Genomic DNA, 24,159 nt, shown 5'->3' on the forward strand with positions numbered 1-24,159 from the left:
CGAGACCTATAGTAGCAGACCATGTCACAAGTACTAGGATTTCCCAAGGCTTGAAGGCTTCTGTCACCGTTGCAATCTCTGTCACTGTGCTGAGCACTATGGAGAGCCTTTCTGAGGAGCCACATCCAGAGCTGTGAGTTCAGTTAGTGAGTAAACTACTCTGTGTCGGACTCCTTTTCCCCAGCGGAGAGGATCTAGACCTGCACCCTTCATTGTGTGCTCTCTTTCCGCGTTGTCACATGCTTGGGCCTCACAGAGCAAACTGACATTAAGCAACCTCATGGTCCAGCCCTTAAGCAGCTCAGCACTGGTGGCCCTTGGCACCCGAGCTCAGTGCCAGGTGAAGCCAGGTGTGCTTTGGAAGCAGCTGCCATGGCGTGGGTTGGATCCTGCCCTCCAGTGATGATTAAATATGCACGAGATTGCTTCTGTGAAGTGTGGCACGTCCAAGAGCGCACTCAGCAGAGATAGTGTGATTTCCAACTGTTTACCACGGGAAGTGGAATGCAAAGTACCCCGTTGGTCCTAGGACTTCTTTACCCATCAAATGCATTAAGACAAATATCACCCAATTACAAAGCAGATAACCTGCATGGGATGAAAAAATAATATAGCTAAAAAGTCATAAAAATGAATACTATTTGATTAGATCCAAGCCAGTGGTATCAACTGATTTTGCTCATTTAACCTGTCTCCTGATCGCAGTACAGCCGTCATTTAGCTGCAGGGTGGATGTGTTCATACCGAACTATTAATCTGTTTCAAAATGCCATAACATTTCCACGAAGAACTTCCTAATTTTTTTTTTCAGAAATTAAATGTCTGTTTAAAGTTCATTCCCTCCTGCTGCAACTAATTGAAATGAGATTTGGTTTATCTTTATGACATGAAAATGAGATTGAGTTTCATAATAATAACAATAATGATAACTCTATAGATTTTAGGACTTGTAGTTAATAATTATAGTAATATGTGGAGATTAGAAAAGAGTAATGCAGCATAAACAGTCCACTGTTATTTGATCAGATGTGGGACTCGGTATCAGTGAATACTATTTTTCTTATTTTGTATCTGTTTTCTGTTCTCATTGAATTTAAGTCAAGTGCATTAATTAATTGTGCCCCCGTATACGGTAGTTTAAGTAACCTTTTTTAAACTAGTAAACAATCAAACCCATAAAAAATGGATTTTAAAAAGGTAAAATTATTGAAAAGCAAAAAACTAAGGAATATAACCATCAGCCATCTATTCCCCTCACTTCTGGGGGTCTATGATCAGAAATCCTGGGGATTGTTTGAGGGCAGTTCTGTTTGAGGGCAGGTTTTTAATTAAAAGTCTTTTAAATCACCTCGTGCCCAAACCTATACAAACCCTGGTAGAATGAGCTCCCTTCAGAAGTGGTGTGAGAATGGCTGCTGTGCCAAAGCCTTCTGCCAGAAAAGAGTGTGTTGGTTTTGACATGCTGATTATCACATACTCACTATACAAGACTATTATGTGTATGTGCTGACTGTGTCTATATGTATATATATCTATATACATATCTATATATGTATATATATCTATATACATATCTACATATAAAATACATATATGTATTTTAGTGATTACTCAAAAATATGTTTGTCATCTTTCGAACAATCCTAGGAGTTGTGTAACTGTTATGAGTTTGGATATTTCAAAGTTTGTGCTGCTTATTAAGAAGATAATGATTTGAGGGAAAAAAGCAGGACTATAGCCCTGTGAAATGAATGGCTATATTCTAGGGAAGATCTGCATGTCCATTTTTCCTCATCACAGTTTTATTTTTTTGTTTTACCTCCTTTATTTCTTTTTATTCACTGAAGCTGGAAGTCGCGCAACCCTCCAAATGTGGAAAAACAACCACCTCTGATTGTAATGCCTATAACCATCCTGAGTTTTACCTTATAATATAAATAACTACTGATTACACCCACATTTTTGAGAAATACGGTAGTGTTTAATGTCAGTCAACAAGAATCTGGTCCTTAGTGCTTTCAATTGTAATTTCTTCTTTTTTATGATAGGAGTCCAAGAAAATAAACGCAAGGCAAGCACTGAATGGGAAGATGGATCTCAGGGCTGCCATGAGCAGATCAGTGAGATCAGCAGGAGAGGTGAGGAGCCAGCAAACACAGCCCCTAGATTTATATTTTAAATGATTTATATTAGTCTGTAGAAGAGATGGGAGAAAATCTGACCAGTAGATTTGAGACTCCCAACAATGTATGAAATTCAGATTTCAAAATCAAAACAGGAGGAAAAAAAAATCATCTTCTGGATCTCCATGCATGGTAGGTACAGATCAGAACAGTGACTGTAAAAGCTCTCAGCCCTCTCAGATTTAGGACCTTTTTACCTTGGGGACATATCGCAACCCCTCTGTGTGCCTCAGAGGAGGAAAGCAGAGGGTGAAGATGTGATCAGGGTAGGAGAGAGCTGGCCAGGAGGGAAACTGCTCCTGTGGTGGGGGCTTGATGGTCCGGAGAGGAAGGGAATTGCTGCTATTGGAAGTAAGATCTCCGAGGGGGACTCAGCTGAGCCCTTTTGGGAGGGAATGGAAGGAATTAGTTGACACAAAGGACAATTGGCTGTAATGGCTCTTTCAGATGGTTATGTTTTATTGTGTAAATGTATGTTTATAGGCTTTTTTAAAATGCAGATTAAACACCTAGCACTGCATTTAGATGTTTTGAAGAAAGCATGTCATTGACTCAACAAACCACTGCCCCTTCTTTTAAGCCGATGTGTTGCCTCATGCTAAAATGTGTTTGGGCAATGTTTAATGTGTGTATTGCATAATCAAAGTAGTCAGTGATGCTGCTGGCAGAGCTCAGGCACCAGAGAGGATGCAAGATAAACTGCATTTGTGAAGTGTCTTGGAGGATATAGACCTAAAGATTGCCCTTATTGTTGTGTGCATGTTATAAGATGAAAATGAATGCACTGTGTTTGAGTTGGAAGTCAATATACCATTTAATTGTAACTGCTGCCTTATGAAGTATGCTTTAGATTTTGTCTGTGCAAGTTCATGGACTTTAGTGGGATGAAGTAACTTCAGCAGGAAAACGTTTTGTTTGAGAGGGCCTTATACAGACGCTGTTCTGCTTCCAAAGCTGTGATCTGTCTGCTCTTGCTCTTACTGCTGACTCATGGCAGGTTCAATGGGATAAAATCATCAAATAGAATCATAGAACAGAATCATAGAATCATTTCGTTTGGAAGAGACCCTCAGGATCATTAAGGCCAACCATAACCTAACTCTGGCACTAAACCATGTCCCTGAGAACCTCATCTAAATGCCTTTTAAATCCCTCCAGGCATGGTGACTCCACACTGCCCTGGGAAAAATGTAAGTCTCTGGTTCTTTTATTACCCTCATGATTAAGCTATAATATGGACTGGTTGGCTTGAATCATCTCTCGTGATGGCACTAATGAGAAATAGGTCCATTGAAGTGATCAGATGGACAGACACTTCAGACTGGTACCAGTGGGGGGAAAAGTGAGCCTGCTGTTTGCCAAATACTGTCCTTAAGAACAGAAATTACCTATGAGCGGAATGAGTTAAAAGCCTTTTGAGTAAGGAAATAGATACTTTGGGACTTAGTTGGTAAATAGTGAAGATGATTTTAGCTGTTCTGTTATGGTAGACTGAAGACTCAGGTCCAAATATTCCTATCAAAACCCCCTTTTTAGGGGAATCAGCGATGTTCTGCATTCTTCACATCATTCAACATCTTGTGTCAGTGCTACTGCCTCGAGGATCCTCTTTTCAAGAATGATAGTGCTCAGTACCTTTCTGAATGCTTAAAAAGATTTTTTCCCTCTTTAAACCTTTCAAAACCATCTTCCCAGGAAGTTTTGCAGAAGATGAGATTAAAATATGCTTTGAAACCTTTGGCTGGTCAGGATGGCACATGGGGACACCGTGTCTCTCCAGAGCAGCCTCTCTGCCTCTCAGCCCTTTTGCCTGAACTCAGGGCCCTCTCACCAAGCAAGAGCACAATCAATAGGCCACAAGGGCAACCTTGGAATAAATTTTCAAAGACATGTTCTTAACTGTCTTCACAATAGGAGATATAATGACAGTGCTGACATGGAATGGCACTGAAAGACTTCTGTAACAGTGCTGGTCAGTTTTTTTCTGTGTTTAGAGGAAAATTAGGTTTTCTACTGTGAATATTTTTCATGACAGGTGCCCACTTTCCTCTAAGCATGACAGTGCCTTGTTAAAAAACAACACTTCCAAGCTGATGTGTTTAATTTGAAAATGAACACTTTTCATTTTTGTTACCTGGCAAGGAGTAGGAGTTTTGCCAGGAGAAAACACTGATCTTGGTAGAAAAAAAAAGACATCATTTTCTTAGGAAACAAATTACTGTTTTCTGTTTCACTCTGCCTCATATCTATACTTGCAGATGACTGCTTAGATCATGAGCATCAATGATAGCAATTTAAAAATTATGCCATATTTTAGGTAGATTGCATGTAAAAAAATTATTAAGCACAGCTAGTGCATATGGGAGTTCCTAGGACACAATCAGGGAAAGTGACAGAACCAAAACCTGAAATTCTTAATGAAAATTAAAATTCTGTCAAGAAACACACCAAATTAGCTCACTCTGAGCTCTGTGGTTCCAGCGTCCTCATCTCAACACTTAGGATGTCTGTGACTGTAGCACGCTCGTGTCTGGTGTTATGGAGATCAGAGCAGAATCCAGGAGACCAGTTCCATCCCCAATGGTTTAAATACATCTTTGTGGATGGATTTTTGTAGCTTCTTCGGATATACCTGGGAATCAGTGGCATATCTGTTCATTGCACAGGAGGTGTGAATGAAGCCTGGAGGTTAGAGCGCCTGGTAAGATAATGTGTGATGTCACTTGCGACTTCGTGTTTCTTGGCTTGTGTGGTCCTGAGCTCCTCTAGCTGTAATTGCATAGTTAGGTATTTCTGGTATCTTCTGAAGTCAGAAAAGTTGCTAGATAAGGGACAAATCCAGCCATAAGAATAATTTCTGTGCCCCGTAGATGATGCACGGATTTGGTATTGACAAAAATGTTTTTTGAAACATATTGGACTCAAACTACATGGTAAATCTTTCAGATAGTGTTGAACACAGAAAATGTTAATCTTCATTATCCAGGCAGCCTGGGTTGTTCATGTAGCATGGTTTCTTCCATCACATTTTTAATAGATTTAGACATGTTAAAGCTGTTGGATCTTACACAAAGAAAGAAATCTCTTTAATAGTATTGCAAATGTTCACCCAGTAAACCAGTGCATTTGGCACATATTTAATAAGCCTTTGAGCAACATTCTCTGGAATCATTTAGAATTTCCTAAAAGACAAAAATCTCATTATACTACTAGCTTTTTAGTGTTGAGGTCCTCATATTTACTGAGATAAACACGTCGTATTCTTTTAACACATAGTTGAATTAATCCTAAGTGTTTTTAAAGGATGACACCTCTGATAGTTCATCAGATTTTAATTTCTCCTGTTACGTTTCACAGAAAGGAGGTCTTTGTTTTTCCTAGTGAGCTGAGCGCAAGCAGAATGATACTTTGATTTCTTAGAACTACCTCAGGAGGCATTGTAGCATCAGTTAAATGTATAAGATAGCCCTCAGGGATGAATACAACACTTATTTCTAGCCAGTAAACCATGTCCTGGTTGGTAGCAACTACTGCTAAATGACTGACAAGGGGAAGCTTTTGATGTGTCAGCCCAAGGTAGTCTTGGTAGGCTTATTGTTTTGCTATCTGTGCAACACTCTCCTCCCCAGCATGGGGTAACGTCCAGAGGAGTCGCAGCGTCCACACCAAACCCCTCGCTATGGCAGCAGCCACTTCAAACATAGTTTCATGAATAGGAGTTCATTTGACCCTTGACCACAACCAGCCTCTAAATTGGCAGACAGAGAATCAGAGTAATTTGTATCATTTCAATTAGTTACTAGCTGCATAACAGGGAGGTCATGACTTTTTTGGGATGATTATTGCCCATGGCAACCAAACTTCAATGTACCATCAGTTTCCAAATACTTTCACTTAATAAATGTAAGTTCATAAACAAGGCCCAATTGTTGGGGACACAACAAAGCTAATTATCTGTGCTGCTACCAAGTGAGCGGAAGATGACATAACTTTGTCGGCAAAATCCTTTTTATTAGCAACAAAAAAAAAGTCGCTGATAAATGACTTTAATAATGTTGGCTGAATGAACAGTATTGATCTTTGACTATGTAAAATGGCGAGGAAAGGCAAGTTTATATAAGAGCACTGTTGTTGTACTACTGAGAGCAGGCTGGTTTTGTTTCACAGTTTGTTCTATGCACCAAAATTCTGAAATTCTAAAATCAATGTTGCCATTGTTGGGCCAAAACAGCACACCCTTACCACAGACAATGCAAAGAATTTCAAAATATAGATAGCTCCCTGATACATACAGATCGGATTGTAAGAAACATTGGGTTGTTTTTCCTTCTCGAAGAAAGGGCAGCTTGTTCCAGGATGCAGACAATGGTGTGTCTACATGCCTGTGAAACTTCATGAACCCAGTGCAATAATTCAAGCCTTTGATTTGAAAAATGTTTTGTATGTCTTCCTCCACATCTGCAAATACCTCCACTTTCCCTTGATGCCAGCCAAGAGTTGTTAGCAGGCGAATGTTTTCCACTTGAGGAAGAAAAAAAAAAGTTAGGCACGTACCTAAGTTTTGCTATTTGGCTTTTGTTTTTTGAATTAAAATAAAGGTTTCCTTCTTTCATGTCACAATCTATTAGCCACTGGGATACCTGGTATCACAGTTCTTTCCCCTTCACCCCTGCATTTGTAGCAGATTTGACGGTGTGTGGAAACCAACACAGGCACTGCGCTGTGACTGCGTCACCTACAATCAGCCGGAGATGCTGCTAAGATTAATCATGACAGTAGGCAATATTTCCAACATTATTAGAAGAGAAACCTAATATTTTGGGACATCAGGGATCTCTGAGCTGTTGTCCATCAAACTGAGAACCTTCATTTTCTACTCCTTGGATGGGTAACCTTAAGTTTTAACCATTTCACAGACAGAAGATTTGTACACATAAACACACAGGCACCCTCCATATACTGTGCCAGATGCGTGAAGTTAATCCTGGGTGCTCTTTGCAGTTGCTTTCAAGTAGTTGTACCCATAGGGACACTGCGGTCAGACCAAGTCTTGGTCTCCTCTTTAGGTTTTAGTGAGCCATCGTTCACTGCTGTAACTCCTTACCCTTTAGATAATTTGTTTATAAATCTGTGGGCATTTGCAAGACAGAAAGCCAGACACTGGTGTTCAGTTAATATCTATCCATTCTACTACATGGACTGTGAAGCAGAATTAATTTACCTTGCTGATGCTCTCTCAAGTACAATTTTAATGAATCATGTTTAAAGTATACTTACATTTTGAGGCCTTAGGTTGTACAGAAAAAACCTGATGATGTTTAATGGATCTAGTTGAGCTGTTTAGAATGCATCATTTTTGAAGGATAGAGTTAATGCAGCTTTTGTCTGAAGCTGAAGTAGTGCAATATCCATGTTAATAGGCTGGGAATTTTCATCACAGTTTTACTTTTTTCTTGCAGTTGTTGGTTGTAGGTCAGTGACATAAATTTTATTTAAGGCTTCATCCTGCAAAACTTTTTTATGGATGGTAGAGAGTATTGTCAGTGGTAGTGGGCACAGCAGTAAGTGCAACCTTTCGTGCTAAGGACTTGCAGGGTCCAGCTGTGCTGGAGTAAGCAGTGCCTCAGGTAAAAGATACAGGGGATCTTGCTCTTACACTTAAGGGAAATACCTAATATCATGTACAGCATGTCCCTCATGAATGCAGTGGGAGTGAAGGCACTCAGCACCTTCTGAGGTTTGGCCCAGAATAATTGTTTGCAAATGGGCCTGCAATATTTGATTTTATTTTTAAAACAGCTGGAGTCCTTACTCAGAAGGCAAGGCTGACACTGTTATGAAAAAAAATCAGGGATTTTGTGTGCACTCAGCAGAGAGCCTGAAATATTACCCTTTGATTTATAATGAAAACTCAGTGCACAAGTGATCTGGACACTGCCGGTTTCAGATGGATTTGCATGTTTACTTTCAAACTGTACCTGATAAGTTGGTGAGAAAGGGTCTTTTTTAAAATCCCCACTGCACCTTTGACAGGACTGCTCTGTAGAATGTTCTGGGACCTCCTCATTACATTTCAATATGTTGCTCTGAGCTCACACACAAAGGTGAAGGTGTTTCTGGAATAAACCAGACTTTTGGTAAGGTGCTGTGAAGATGTAGAACTAGCAATTCCTTCTGTTCTCATTTGAAAAATTATCCCGAAAGAGACTGAGCTTCCTTGCTCTCCGCAGATTCAGTAAATCAAGTGCTGAGACACTGGCTTACGTGCCATTTTCTTCACAGTTAAATTCCTCTGGATTTCAGCGCTGCCAGCCTCACAATAGGCCCTGAAGCAACTCAGAAAGGCTTTCCCGTTTGGCCCCTTGCAGAGCTGAGCCCCCTGCAAGAACTGCACACACATATCTAGCCATGCGAGTCACAGAAACTATGCACCTCGTCTCGGATGGAGCCCATAATATTCTCCTAGTGTTCACCTTTAGTAACTTTGTCATTAACAAACTCCATAAAGCAAAATGACTGTTGAGACAGCGAATAAAATCGAATTGATTGTGTTCCATAATATCTTCCAAGTAAACCAACAACTCCTTCCCTTACACTTTCTTCCTCCCTCCCCTCCGTGATGCATTTCTGAATATTTCTAGAACCTTTTCACACTCCTTTGGCAGCTGATCCTATCCCACCTTATCCATCATCATTGCTGCCTTGAGAGCTGATTCATTTATCTCATTGCTTTAACGCTGTCACCTAGAGCTTTGGATACATGGACCCAATTTCTTGGATTTGGTCTTTCATGTGGCCTCTTCCCTGCTGGCATCCACTCAATCATCCCCTCTGCCAGCTGATCTTCTCAGTTCCTCATATGTCATACACTTCTCAACCACCTGGTGATTGCACACAGTATCTACTTTTAGATCTTTCTGTCCCCCTGCATTCTCTGGTTACTATCATATAATGTGGAATTCATCTTTTTGTATTTGCATCTTTGCAAGACACTTTTTTCTTAATTGCAGACAGAGCACAGCAACACAGACAAATGATGGGTTTCTGTCCTTTCTTCTTTATGTTCAGGATACTTTCCCCCCCTAGAAAATAATTTCTGATGCCTGTGAAATTCAGTTTTATTTGACACCTTCTTTTCCTTTTTTATTTCTGTCTTGCTGTCTTGGCCCTAAATAAGTTACTTACTCTTAAAAATAACGTATGTACTCTCTTCCCCTCCATCTCCCCCAGATCTCCCCTGGTGGCATAAACTAGGAAGTTATCTTGTAATCACACTTGTTTTTCACATGCCACAAACTCTGACTTTGTTAGATGAGACGCTGCCATATGAAGTTCCTTTCTTTTCATCTGCTCGCCTTTTCGCCAGCCCCAACACAATTAATATTCTTTGCTGCAGGTAGCATCTTCTGCATATTCCAGCACCTTTTACTCTCTGAACATAATTCTTACATAACTCTTGATATGATAAGTCATACTGGCCAGAGTTAACCTTATTACTAGAGATGTACTGAGCAATCTTGCAGTCATGAGATACTAGGGATATTTCAGTAATGGGAAGTCTGCTTCCCATACAAGATTGATTTTACTTATGACCTTTAGCTGGAATGATACCTGTAAATTCTTATCTGCATTAATTTCTTGTTTTCTCTTGTCACATGCTGTCAGTATATGTGTATCTTGCAGATATGAAGTATTAAGAACTGGCCTGTAACATGCTCTCTGTGAGGACTTGAAGTTATTGAAATACATTCAACTTTATTGGTCTAAATGATCTGGACTCCTGCACTGCCCTTAGGACATACCGGTTAAGAAAGATACAAATCCTAATACTGACTTTTCTGTTACTTACAGACTGAGAATTATTTCAGTGCATCCGCTTAATGCTTTCTTAATGTGAGTTAGTAAGTGATACATGGCCACAGTACTCAGTTTGCTAAAATCAGGGTTTGAAGAAATGAGATTAAATTTTAAGATAAAAAATAAGGTTTAATTTTCTAACATAATCTCTTTTTTTTTAACGTGCTTTTTGTGGCATTCCAGTCACACGGAGTATTTGGGATTCTTTTTTTTCCTTCCAACATGGTTTGTTGCCATTGCTGATAAGTTTGAGTTCATCAAACTGTAAAAATGAGTTGTGAATTAAGGTTGAATATTCCCTTTAAAGATGGATTACTGCTCACACAGTAAGGTATGCTTATTAGAGAAATCAGTGTGGAGGTCCTGTGGCCATTGTTATGCAAGAGGACAGTCCCCTTTGACCCTAAAATATGTGTGTGTGTATAGATGAGAGGACCCTTACTGTGTCTTACAGAATCTTTTCACCATTAGTTAATTTTGGGGACCTTGTGTGGAAATCAGCTTCCTAGTGCTTCTTTCTGTTTGCTGTGGACAATATTTGTATATTTCCTTAAACAAATTAAATTATTTAAAGTTTTACTCCTTTATAGACTGTGTACATTTGAGTGTCTTATCATCTATAAATAAGAGATGAAATGCATTACAGATCATTTAATAAAACAGACATCTCATTTCCTTATTGCTGAAATGATTGCAAAGGTATCTCCCCATTAGGTAGGATGAAAACTTCCGTTGATAAAGAAATCGGTCCCTCCAATCCTTTAAACTCTCTTTATACTGTTTATACTGCTCACAAGACCATTAAGTATTTTCTTACCTCTCAACTTCAAGTTGCTCTTGAATATTCTGAATTTAGTTCTGGAATTAAGAACAAATTAGGTCAAAGGAGCTATATGAATGAAATATCCTGGATCACTCTCTAATGAGAACAGCACTTCTGGAAGGAAGGAATAGCTTCCCAGTTCAAATGGCATGATACTGAATTCAAACTGCCATCCACGTTAGTCAAATTGTGTTATGCACGTGGTTCCTAAGACAAATTAAAGAGAAACCTTCACAGATAAGACAACCTCTGCCATGACCATGTTTGGTTTTCCTCGCAGGATCTCTAGCCAGGTTACAGAAACACTCCTGTGTATTGCAAAGAAGGACTGAAATCTTCTTTATATCAAGATGAGTAAGTAGTACACTGCTTAGAAGAAGGCCAGAGCTGTGAAGTGTGATGGGACTTTACTTTTTGGAACTAGTCTCCTTTTCCAGTGCAGAAGGAGTCAGGCATCATTGTTTATAATGAATTTGATGGCCTTCTCTTGCATCATGGGGAAAACTGCTCACAAAGAACACCTAAGCAATAATGTGGGCATGCCGTAGTAAAAAAAATTTTCTCAATACCTAAGATTGGTAAAAAAAATTCGAAAAGGAATGGGGAATCATCCTCGACATTGTATCAATACCAGGTGCTGTTCCCATCTTCTGGTCAGTTCTAGTTGCCGTGATGCAGCAAAAATACCAGAGATCTCCAAAAAAGCAATAAATATTGTTGGAAGCTTGGAAAGCTTCTATATTTCAGGAGCCAAAATGTGGTTTCTGTGCTGAGTTCTACAAGAAGGCTGATGTTATTTGTTTTGTGAAATGTATACACTAGTCAAAAATGGTTGGTTTTACTTTTGTCCCAATACCCAAAGAAGGGAACCATTGCATGGATGTAACACTATGAAAAACAAAAAGCGTTTTGAAAATATGTTAGGTTATGGAGTTCCTTGTCCATTGAGGCAGAAATGGAGAAAAAATGAAAGATTAGGCCATGGTATGAAGAATAAGAACATCTGCAGATGCGTTAGGTAAGAAAGAAATATATAAGCCCTCTTACTTCAGAATAAAATCACCCAGTAGTAGGAATTTCCCCAATGGGTGTCTTATTGCATAACTGTCCGTTATAGGGATTTTATATCTAGTACTAGATGGACCATTGGTCTGATTTAGTATTGAAACTCCTCTCTTTCTTCCATCATTTTCTCTTAGGGATACTTCCCATCAAAGTCTGCAATGTCATTTGAGTTAATTCATTAATTTTCATTGGCTTCTTCACTGTCTTAATCTGGGTGCACTGACAAATCAATTAAGGTGTCTTGCAACAGTTGAACCTCATTCAGGATCCCCTCTGAAATTGGCTTGTAAGCTGATCCACCTCCAGACAGTGGCTACCTGATCATCTGTGTTGAGGAGTCAGAGTTGGCCACATAGGAGACCAGTTGCTTTGATCACTTGTGTTGGTGACTGCAGAAGTTCAACCGTATTCTCCGCCTGATTCAGTTTGGTTTTAATCATGTTCTGCTTCTGTGTATTTCTCCTGTACTCTGCAAAGAATTTAGCTCCTACATTTCTGTTTATCCTTTAATAAGGTCAATAGAAGAGTTTTCATTATCTCTTTCGTTGTCTTATGTGCTTCATTTCTTTCTCCTAATTTCACCAGCTGTATGAAATAAATTTTTCTACTGACTGTTTTTTAACAGAGCACAGAGTGAATATCACACTGATTTTGTCCAGGGAAGCCTATTTGGGACCAGGATGAACTTGCCAAATGACACCAAAATATATGACTTTGCCCTTATGTATTTTGTTGTATTCTTTTATTTTTATTTTTATTTTTTTTTAATTGTGGAGAATATGCACCTGATACACTGACTCAAGTATAGGGCAATGGGTAATACAGCAAAACGACAGTGAAGATCAATGATTGTCCTCTGATCTAGTGACAAAATTCCTGTCACATTTTTTCCTAAATTTGCCCAATACATTTTTATAATTTCATGTTAACAAAATCATTAGAAGGGAAAGTAAAAGTGGAAGCTGAAGGAGGTAGAGACTGGGATGTGGAGCTAGAATAACGGGGCTTATTATGGCTAAAGGGAATGTGAGAACATCATTACCTAAACCCAGCTCTTTGCATCCCAAAGGAGGAAGGGTGATTGCCGTGATTATTTTTTTTTTTTAGCATTTCTAAATGCCCGTCTTCTACCTCACACAGTGTGGTACTGTGCAAGCACTGACAGGTCTCTTCTTTGATATGTCTTTAAGCGTCAGGAATTGCTTTCTCTCTTCTTAGGCAGCCAGTCTTAGTTATTGCTTGTTTCTTACCATCTTTGTCTTGGGTCTAGTCTTCTTACCTCTTTGGAGTTTTAGGAGCAGCAAGAGTGGCCGTGGCCACCAGTGCAAGCTTATGTCAACTCCAGGTCCTCCTTAGTCTCACGAACTTTCTCCCAGGTCCTTGAGTGCCCTTTGATACAGACAGATCCAAGACTTTGAAGTAGTGGAAAGCATCTTGTTAAACTGCTCAGGACATGGTAAGGGATTCAGTTTTTTAATGTGTATAATACATTCTCTCCTGCTGTTGATGGTGACTAGTCCTATGCATCCTTTCATCAGACAGCCTGCATGTGATGTCATGAGAACATGCTGATTCCAAGTGTTGACCTCCAAAGCATAAATCTTATTGCTGTCACAGCAGAACCATGAGTAAGGAGCTGAAGGGTAAGGCTCAGGTCATGTAGGCAGGTCACATAGCCACAGGCTATGAAGAAAGGTCTCACCCCTAGATATTATTTGCTTACCCAGCTACAGTGAAGCTATAGAAAACACAGGTGCAGGCAGTTGCATAGTAAGTCAAAACTCCCATGTCAAAATGTGATAATTATGCCTTGAGAGGTTATCTCTGATTGGCTGGGAAAGAGACAGGGTCCCAAAAAGTACCATCAGAAGGTAATTTGGAAAAGCATGGAGGACTGCAGCAGTCCTGGGGCTTCTGTGGTCTTCTCAGCCAGGAGAGCGGCTTTTACCTATAACCCAGTCTGCCCCCTGACTCATCCCATTAGTTGGAGCACAAATCCTGTCTTGGGTTGAATTGTTCTTTGTGTTAAGTCAGGACAAATGTAGCACCCACATCATAACCTAATGTTAACAGTGTAGTGAAAACAACGCTTTAGCTTTTCTTAGACTGTTTGTTGTCTATAAAGGAAACTGAAACGCTGTGCGGAGTCCAGCATATCCAAGAAAACTGTAAGTACAGACACCTCCAGTTTCAATGTCAGATCTACAGGCAGCCTGAGACCTGCTAATATTCCTTGGTATTAAGATGGCAATATATGCAGTATTACCTCTGGCACAGTATGTCCTCTTCTCTTTCTTTTCCTGTTTTTCTTGGAGTCTCTAGCTTGAGCACTTGCAGTCCCTCAGCCTTAAGCTAGCTTTCATAATCTTGGCTTCCCAGAGAACCTGGCTGCATGTTTTCAATGCCATTTTATTGTCTCTTTTAGTAGCCAGTATTTGAGTGGAAGAGAGGAAAAAAACAATAGGCAAATAATTACTCTGAGCTATTTTTTAATCTCTCTGAATGTTTTATCTGAATTTTTGTCTGAATGTTTTAGGCTTTCTTCACTTTGCTTTTGCTTAATCACTCCTGCTGGCTTCATTTGGAGTCCACAAGATAATGGTCAGATCCAGTTTAATGTCTCTGAAAGACTCCTTGTTTTATATAGTGATGCTAGGAATTCCTCCTTACTATCACACCACCAGTTGGAGCCTACATTTAGCAAAATGTGGAGGAGCTTGTAGAGTTTTTTCTGCCATCGAATACGTCATTCACAAAGGTGCAGGACTGTGGCTGCCCAGGTGCTGCAGGCTCCATCACCCCAGTACTGCGATTAATAGTTTGCTGCTCTTGCAGCAAATTTGTGGCTCTGGGCTTTGTTCTATTTTTGCAATCATCTTATATGCATCTGTTCTCACTTTATTCTACATCCTGTTGCCATCCTCCTGCTCATCTGTCTCTGCCATCTTTAGACATCTTCCACTATCAGGTTGACACCACTGTAAATTCAGTGCCATCAAAGGAATTGCTTCTGAGCTACGTCAGTAAGTAAAGACTTTAGGCTTTTGTTTTTTCACTCACCTTTCTTTTCTTGCCATATGCAATTAGACCTTCTCTCAAGTGCGGACATACACTGGTCATCAAAATTCTTTGCCATCTAATGTCACTGCAAAGTCATTAATGTCCTTATCACTCTCTTTCCGGGCATTCTTTAGCCAAGTGTCAGTGCCATATGGGTTGGAGAGGATGATCTGAGGAGGAGCATGTCCGTGATCTGCCCCTCCAGCTGATGTACACACTGACAGCGTGCTATGGAGCTGACCTGCCCAAAAGCAGGAAGATATTTTGTTTGAGGCAGTGCGGTGATATACCAAAGTAATACAGTGAGTTCTGGGCTCTGTTCACACAGGCTGTGTTTCATATTGGTGGATTTTTGGATGGTGCGATACTGCCAGCTGTACAGCACAGGTTAGCGCTTGGCAATAGTGCAAAAATTGTAGGGGCCTCGGCTTATTTTCAGGGAGATGGGGCTTGTTAGGAGCCCAGGTCTCATGGAAAACCAAGAGTATTTTGGTTCACAGAGTTTAAATAATTTCTGAAATGGAATTTAAGGGGCACTTTCAAAACTCCAGTGTGCCTTCCTAAGTCACAGACACTTGAAATTTCAAGCCTAGGTTTGTATTTCCAGAGTGTTTATACTCCATTAACTAAAATCACTTGATCTTACGTGCAGCTCTAGGATTACATAGAATTAATGTACACACGTACTTGCATAAGGATTACATAAGAAAAGTGAGGTTTCAGTTATTTTGAGGACCAGACTAGAAGCTGCCAAACCTGCAAAGTCTCTGTTTGTGGAGTGCTCTTTTATAAGCATTGCCTTCCACCCGCGAGTGAGTGTTAGTTAGTCCCGACTTTAGCCCTCAGACGGCTGAAGAAAATGGTATTGCTGCCATGAAATCCAGTGGGGCAGGGTCAGCCTCAGTCCTTTCCGTCATTCTTGTTTTAGCGTGTATTGACTTGGTGTAAAACAATAAAAATGTTCTACGTACATAAATGCTGGATAAATCAGTGGCTCTTAAAGTGATATTTCCTTGTTCCTGCAATGAGTTTATGATGTAGTCTCATGAAAAAAAAGAAACAGAATATAAATTGTGAAAACTCTGTCTAAAGAAGATCCAATCTGTCATCACAGGATACATGAAAATGTCCTTAACTCTTGCCGTGATCACAAAATCCACTATCTAAAATTCTGACATTTTCTCTCTAACAGAAAACAAAGGAGAGCAATATGCACAAGAAGGCAGTAGGAAGCCTGAAGCTATTAGCATGTCATTGTTAAAGGCAGAAATAAAAAACACAGAAGTTAAAGGATTCTGGAATATAGCAGGAATCTCCAGACATGAGTCAGACACTAAAAATGCCCAAACTAATTTAAAAAGCTCTTTGTCACAGTCCAAAAAAACAACATTTTCAGTGTTTTTCCTTTTACTTTACATCCCGCTATTGCAAGTACATGGCTAATTATGATCTGAATGATATCTATTATTCCTGTGTCCTTCTAGATCAAGCCGGATGTGTTCCAAATATGGCCACAAACATATTACAGCGACCACTAAAATCAAAAGAATAAGATAATTCTGTTTTAAGGGTTAATGGTATTCACTCCCACTCAGTTTGACTCACTGGACAAAAGCTCTAGTGTGCCTATTCTAGGCAGCTGTGCTGAACAGTAAAGATTTGGAGTCCTTTGTAGGCTGGAGAAAAAGAAAGCCTTTGTAAACTTTTTATTTAGTATATTCTACCAAACACCCATGTGTAACAGTTAAAACATTTGGAGTTGCAACAGGCTAAGGAAAGTTTGCACAGATAAACAGAGTTATTCTAAATTTTGTGCCTACTAAGGTCTGAATCACAAAGTCTCATTGCATTTCATTTAAAATGTATGTGCAAGAAATCAGGGCCATTGTGTTCTCTGGCCTTTGTTTAATCATGTTAAAAATGTTAATACAAAGTAGCAAAATTATGTACGGTTTGAATCACACATGTTTACAGTAATCTGTGAGTGATCAGGCTTTAGAAGGGCATTGTTTTTCTCCTGGTACAATTCTCTTTACTTAGAATGTCCTGAGTTGGAAGGCACCCACAAGGGTTTATGCTGATGAAGAGTCGGGCTCCAACCCACTAAAAAGCAAATACCATCTAGGCGTGTTCTCTCATTATCTGGATATATCCCTTCGAAACAAAATTAGCTTTTACAATATTCTCTCAACCTTTGCATGCCTGGCTGGGAAGGCACTGAAGGACTTAAATACCGAGGCAGCCCAGCAGAACTGCAAGGACTCTGGCTCAATGGGTTCCTCCTCAGGGCTAAACCAAGTTAGTATGGAAGTTCATAAACCCTCCTGGATTGATTCAGGCTTTGCTTCCTCCACCAGAGTCTGAAGTATCTAGAGCGAGGACCACATTGTAAGGCCAATAAAAATGAAGATGACTCTATTTATCACCCAGACAACAGTCATAAAAGAATGGGGCCGACAGAAAGAGTTGGGGGGCACCGGCAAAGGGCATTTCAGCACATTTAACCTTTCCCTCCTTCAGGGATCTTGCAGGATGTCTCTGCTCCCAAGATCTGAGACCGGCTGAGATGACTCTGAGACCGTGTCAGGTGTTAAGTCAGTCTCTTCATTTCTCTATGTAGTCACTCAGTATTTCACAGCCCATTTTATGAGGTGTACTATTACTTCTATTGCCAAACGTTTCTTTTTCCAGCAGCTGTCTGCTGTGTTCAGTACTGATTGGTGGCTTTTTCTGTCCCAGGGCAGCCTGTGTTTCACTGGGATCCTCTGTTTTGTTTATTTGCCAGTTTTTAAAGTGTCCTGTGGAGTAAGGATGTCACAGAAGTGGTTTCCCCAGGCATGAAAAGCAGTGAAGGAATTACCTGTGTACTGGGCTGATGACCAAATCCTGAGGATCTTACTCTATTTTTAGCCAATAAAGTTGCAGTTGACTTGAATAGGAGTTTGTTTCATTAGGACTGCCAAAATTTTGTTCAGAATTCATGATTCAGGCCATAACTGAAGCAGGTGCTTAAACATATTCAGGAATAATGTAGATATTTTACTTGAATTTAAATATGTGCTTAATATAAGGTACATCCCCTAATACCACAACTTGTTGGTTTTAGTGTTGGTGCCTTGCATATCTCAAGTGCACCAAAAATGAAATGTTAATACAGCACTTAAATCTGAGGTAAATGAAGTAAAGCTTTATTTTTAACTAGGTGCCAAAGTATTTGCTTAGTTTTGAAGCAAAAAAAACCCTTAATATTTTCTCTAGGTGTTGGATAATCCCCATGTTATTAAAGATTTTCCCGCTTTCACTGATGCATAGATCTTGCCTCTTCCAGATATTTCAGTCAATATATGTCATTCTTCACTGTGTTTTTTAAAAACACAAGAGATTAAGGCACTTACTTAAAAACATGTTAAAAGTATATGTAATGTTATCCAAGTTGCAATTATCTCAGAAGGGTTGTGCTTCCTTTTCAAAGTGATTTTGATGTACCGATTTGCCAAACTATTTGAAAGCTGCAGACACTTCAGCATTCATGACACTATTATTCACTACCATAAATCTAGATCAGATATGTGCTGTCTGAATTGATAGCGGGTATTCTGTCTGAGAAAAATGTGTTCCCCTTTAACTTTTAGCAGTGACATTGCTTATGTTACATCACTTTTCATGTTACTATGCATCATATTGGTCAAAGATGTCATTATTTATAGCACAGAGATTGTGTCACTATAATTAAGGTTGTGTTAGGGTTTATATTACCTTATAAAAGCTCTATTTTCAGGAGCTTGTAACTCCATTACCAAATTCATTTTGGCTGTGAAGCTTTCAGTTGGGGACTATAGGAAATAAAACCCACTCCTGCAGTCTTAGTGGGTAATGGCCTCTTGTCTTCCAGTTTGGCCTCTGCTAGTGGGATTTCCAGTCACTGCCATGTTTTGGGTGGTTTTTCTATAATCTAACGTGCATTGAGAGGTAAGCATGTTTTTGCTTCGTTATATTTTTTAGCTAACAGACAACAGGAACAAAGTATGGGTCCACTTTGTGAATCTGGGTAATACCCATTCTTACCTTTGGTACCTCCTGAAGTTGCTCAGTGCCAGCAGGTTTCTGAGCTGATCTCCGCCACTGGGGCCGTGTGTGTGTGTGGAGACCCAACCACAGAGGGCAGGTTGCAGTGACACAGCCATGGGCTACAGCCGCTTTGTGTCAGGGTCACGTTCTGTCACCTCCCAGGTCCTCTGGTGCTGCCACAGAAATATGGGTGAAAGAGAGGGTGCTGCCCTTCCTAAGTACTAAACATCATAACCAGGCCAAATCCAGCTTCGGTTCAAGTGGATACAGCTTTTCTACAACAATTAATTTCTTTGCTTTTTGTAGTTTGAATATCTTATTCTTGGGCTATAAAAAGTTATTTCTAAAGAATGGAACAGAAACATTAACACTAAAGTCTGTGGACAGACTCTCCGCTGGTGCAAGTTAATGCAACTTCCCTGAACTAAACAGAACTACTCAAATGTACACCAATGAAAGCTGTGGACCCACTGTTTGGTCTCTTCTCTTCTTTTTTTCTTATTAGTTTGTTTGTAGTAACGATGTAACTACAGCTTATTTACAGCAGTCCACAAATTTGGAGCGATTCATCACAAAATGGACATACTTAAAGTCATATATGTGTTGACTAAAAAGCTCAGGTATTTTCTTTATAGACTAAGTGTAGAGCCAATGTTTGAGTAATCCCTTTTATTGAACTAACTGTACACTATTGACAAACCAGCTTTCTGGGTATAGGAATCCATTCTTTAGAGTCAACCCCTTCCTGACCTGCAGGAGAGTTTTGTATATCCCTAAAGCACGACTGTCAATATTGCTGCATTAGTCCAATAAAAGGGATTACTTGAAACTTGACTCTAAATTTTGTCTCACTAGTAAAGGCAAGTAATTAAAAATATTGAGTTGTGTAACAAGACACACTGTGTATCGTGATGCACTAATAACCAAGTCCTTCCAAAATGATTTGCTGTATTGCTTCCAATGTACACAGTGGATAAAAACAAGTAGGAAATTTAAAAAAAAACCCACCCATCAAACAGCCCATTTCTGATTTCTATGTGAGATTAGCCAAGCTGAATATGCAGATAAGCAAAAAGAGCAAATAATTAAACATCCTTTCTCATTTTTCAGCAAGGCTTTCAGGCAAAATTCTGTCTCATGTGCTCATGCCACATAGTGGATTGCTACTCTGTTTCCCCAAAAACAAGACAGGGTCTTATATTAATTTTAACTCCAAAAGATGCTTACTTTTTTACATTAATAGCTTTCTGGGCACTATTTAAATTGACTTTTAAAATTAAATTTAACTAGAGTTTATTTCTAGAGTAGGGCTTATATTTCGAGCACCCCCAAAGATCCTTATATTTGGGGTAGAATTTATTTTGGGGGAAACAGGGTATCCAAGCATTCCCTTTGAAAATTTCAAAACTACATAGAAACTACTCTTGTGCTATGAGCCCTCCAGCACAGAGCCTGTTCTTTTGTTCTTGTGTCTGTAGTACCCCAGACTGCTGTGTCCAGAGCCGAAAGACCTTCATACTGCCCTTGTTTCTTATGGACGCTTGTGAAACTGTGAAAAATCTACTCTGCTTTTCAACAGAGAATTTTTAGCTTGAACTGTTTACTTTGTAGTCCATTACAGCAGGCCCACAGCTGCCCAGTGCGGACTAGGTCGTATGCTCTATGTTCCACCCAAGCCCAAGCCTGGACTTCCAGAGGAATTTAGAGGAATTTTTGCTTCACATTATCCCCAAATCCCTCCGCAGTGCTGGCAGCTAATGTCCTGTCAGTGTAGCAGCACTTCCACGGTCCTTCTGGAAAGATGTGCCTTTTCACCCCCGTGTCCCTGCCATGTTCTTATGCAGAAGTTTGTTACCATCACAGAATCCCAAGATGCACCAGTTTGGTTTGACCTGATGAGAGGATGGGAGGACTCAGCCACCCTGTTAGCAGAGGGGATACACGCTCTGAGGGTCTTGTGCACAGCCCTGGGGCATTGCTGAGGACCTGGCCCCACCTGAGGATGCAAACTCCTCACATTCCCCAGGAATCTTGTCCTGGATCTTTGTTGAAAACCGCATGTTGGAACTCCCTGAAACCAGAACCTGGAAACTGAAAGCTGCCAAATTAGCAGAAATCTTTACTGCTTAAGCCATTTTCTTCCAAACTACCAAAGAAAAAGCCAGCCTTGTTTCTGCTGTTCTTGCTCAGTGTGGAGTGGTACTTCTCATTCAAATGGAGTCTCTGACTGCCAGTTTTTGGTACCCGGTTCGTTACTATTGGCAGTGGTGTGGGAAAGGGAGAGCAGTAGTGGTAAGTGCCACTGCAGTGGGTTTGTGAGTAAAGTAGAACAAAATGTTTAGATTCACCCTCTTGTTTTATTACATATGACTTAATCTGTTTTCCTCCCACTTCCCCATTTCTCCTAGAAGGCGAGGGAAGAGCACAATTTTTTTTTACTAGCTTTATTTACTTGAGTGCTTCAGGATACTAAGTTATGACAAATTCTTCTCTGCAGTAGCTTTTGGCTTCCTCCTTCTTTGAGCTCTTTAGACCTTTGAACTGCTGCCATTCCAGCTGCCTCTGAGCCTGTCATGTGCCCATTGAATTGAGCTTTTGAGTATGTCCCTGCAACGCTCTCATTCCTAACTGTTGTACTTTTAACAGTATCATTGTTTTGAATGAAACAGCACTTTTGTGCCAAAAATTGAGGTTATTTCTCCACAGTACATTCTGGGCAGGCAAGCATTCAGTCTGCTTGCTCTCCAAGCCACTTGAGAGCCCTGCAACCGCATTAACACAGTATTGCGCCTGACTAAATAAACTGGATTTGCATTTGGCCGAAGTTGTCTCGAAGCACTTGACTGATTCACAGCACAGTCAGAGGCAGCTCATCTCTTCCGAGAATGTGCAGGCTGGATAGATTTTAACCAGTGGGATATAATTTAATGGTGATTTATTATTAGTATTAGTATTAGTATTAGTATTAGTATTAGTATTAGTATTAGTATTATATACTTCTATTCCATTAGTGACTGTGATGGAAGAAGCATTTCACTGGGGTAGACACTGTGCATTCACATCAGTCAGGGAACCACAATGTTAACAGATCTTAATCTTGCAGACATTTACACATATTTTTAACTTTTTACAAAAAAGCCATCGACTGACTGTGGATCTTAATCAAATGTGTGACTGTTTGTAGACGGGGACATTTCGAGCTTGTCGAGCTTGGTCTTTGTTTCCAACATACATATATAATAGGCAGTAAGCTAGAGTATGAATTAAAGCAATAGTAGCATTACCTAGAGCCAAAAAGCAGTCATAAAAGATCATTTGGTTGCAAAAGCCTATTAACAAATTTTCTTACTGTTTAGGTAGGAACTCTCATCATTATAACTAGAGCAAATATCCTGGGGAAAAAAAAGCAAAAATGTGTCTTGAGTGCAGTGAGTTAAATACAGAGAGACAGTGCTGCAACCGGCTATCAGGAGAACAAATTTCAAAGACAGAGCTGGGGGAAACAATTACTACCTGATATTTTCTACAAATGCCACTTCAGAGACAAATACAATGGCCTAATGCATTTCTCTTTTTAATTCTCTTTGAAGTAGGAACGTTAAATTAAAACTGAAGCAACAGAACACTTAGCACTCAAGCTGGAGAACACATTATGAGTTTCAAAATAATGTTGAGGAGCAGACAACAGAGAATAGAAGAGGCTTTGTGTCATGTTAGACTTCGATTTCAAGCAAAACGAAACATCAAAATATTAGAACACAAGCACAAAACCTCATTGTCGGTAAAACTAATTAGTGTTCTGCTGCTTAATGCAAAAGCCTACATGATGTCTTGACCTTTTTTACACATGGTGTCTAAGGTTGTGCAATAAAACAGAGGGAAGCACAGAATGCCTCCAGTTCGCCTCCGAGGTTTTCTTCCTCACGGAGTTCCATTGATCACAACAATACAGGCTATGTGTAGAGCCCTTTTTTAAAGCTCTACTATTTCTTAGAGCCTGAGCCAGTGAATTAAAGCCGTCATGCTGGAAAGGAGTTTTCACGAGGGTGATTGCCACTCCGTGTGCATGTAATCTTGCATTTTTAACAGCATGCACATAACAAAGGTTAAAAGATCTTGGAGATCTCATGAGATGTTCCCACAAACCCTTCCTTTCTTGAGTTTTTATTCAACTGGTCAGAAGAGAGCCCTCGGTGAAACCAGTTGCCAAACCTGCTTCATTTTGGCCAGATCTTGCAGAAATACTGCTCTCAGTAATACTTAGCTACAGGCTAATACAGTATTTTAGATAGTAAAAGGAGCTAAAAAACCTGTCAGAATTTGGGAAACACAATTTACTGCATTCTTCTTTTAAAACAAAACTTCAAGTCAGTCAGAAGTCACTCTGAAAGCAAAAAAAAGACCCTGGCCCTCTTGCTGGTGGCACAGAATCCTTAACTTCCATTCAGTCACTATTGGATATGCAGATCCCTGAGCTCTGGATATTTGCGTTAAAAGCATGTACACAGATTTAAGGAAGCTTAGGTTAAAATTTTCATTAATATTTGGTGTTGACCCAAATGGGCCTCGGTAAAATTCCCAATGAAGCACAAAAAACAGCTATTACTTCACTACCATCTACAAAAAACGCTACTCTTAGTGTATGAAATGCAAAACAAGTAAATGTGAATCAGCTAAAAGTAATGCCTAAAAGTGATTTTGAAAGAAAGAAGGCAAAGAAAATATGAAAATTACTTATTTCTACTCATAAGCTTGAAGAGAGATGGGAAACCTTTTATAGAACCCAGACTGTGTTTCTTGTACTAATACAAAATTTGTTCCAAGGTTTTTACTGGCACCAGAAATCAGAAATGTTCTACAGAGACCAACTTTTCAAAATGGAGCTAGCAAATGGCCCATTTATTTGAGTAAGACACCTTAGAAAAACTGTCAGAACGACTGTAAGTCAGTCTGAGAAAGGTGTATGAATTTCTACTGCAACACTCCAGTTAATCTTTTGCGGAAGATGTGTCCCTGTGCCTGGTAGAAAGATGAGGTAGAAAGGAGATTGTTGTGTGAATTACAGAAAGATGCAAAGAGACATGTTCTGGTCACAGTCCAAGG

The sequence above is a fragment of the Columba livia genome, chromosome 8 (assembly GCF_036013475.1).
Source record: "Columba livia isolate bColLiv1 breed racing homer chromosome 8, bColLiv1.pat.W.v2, whole genome shotgun sequence".
In the NCBI taxonomy this organism is placed as follows: domain Eukaryota; kingdom Metazoa; phylum Chordata; class Aves; order Columbiformes; family Columbidae; genus Columba; species Columba livia.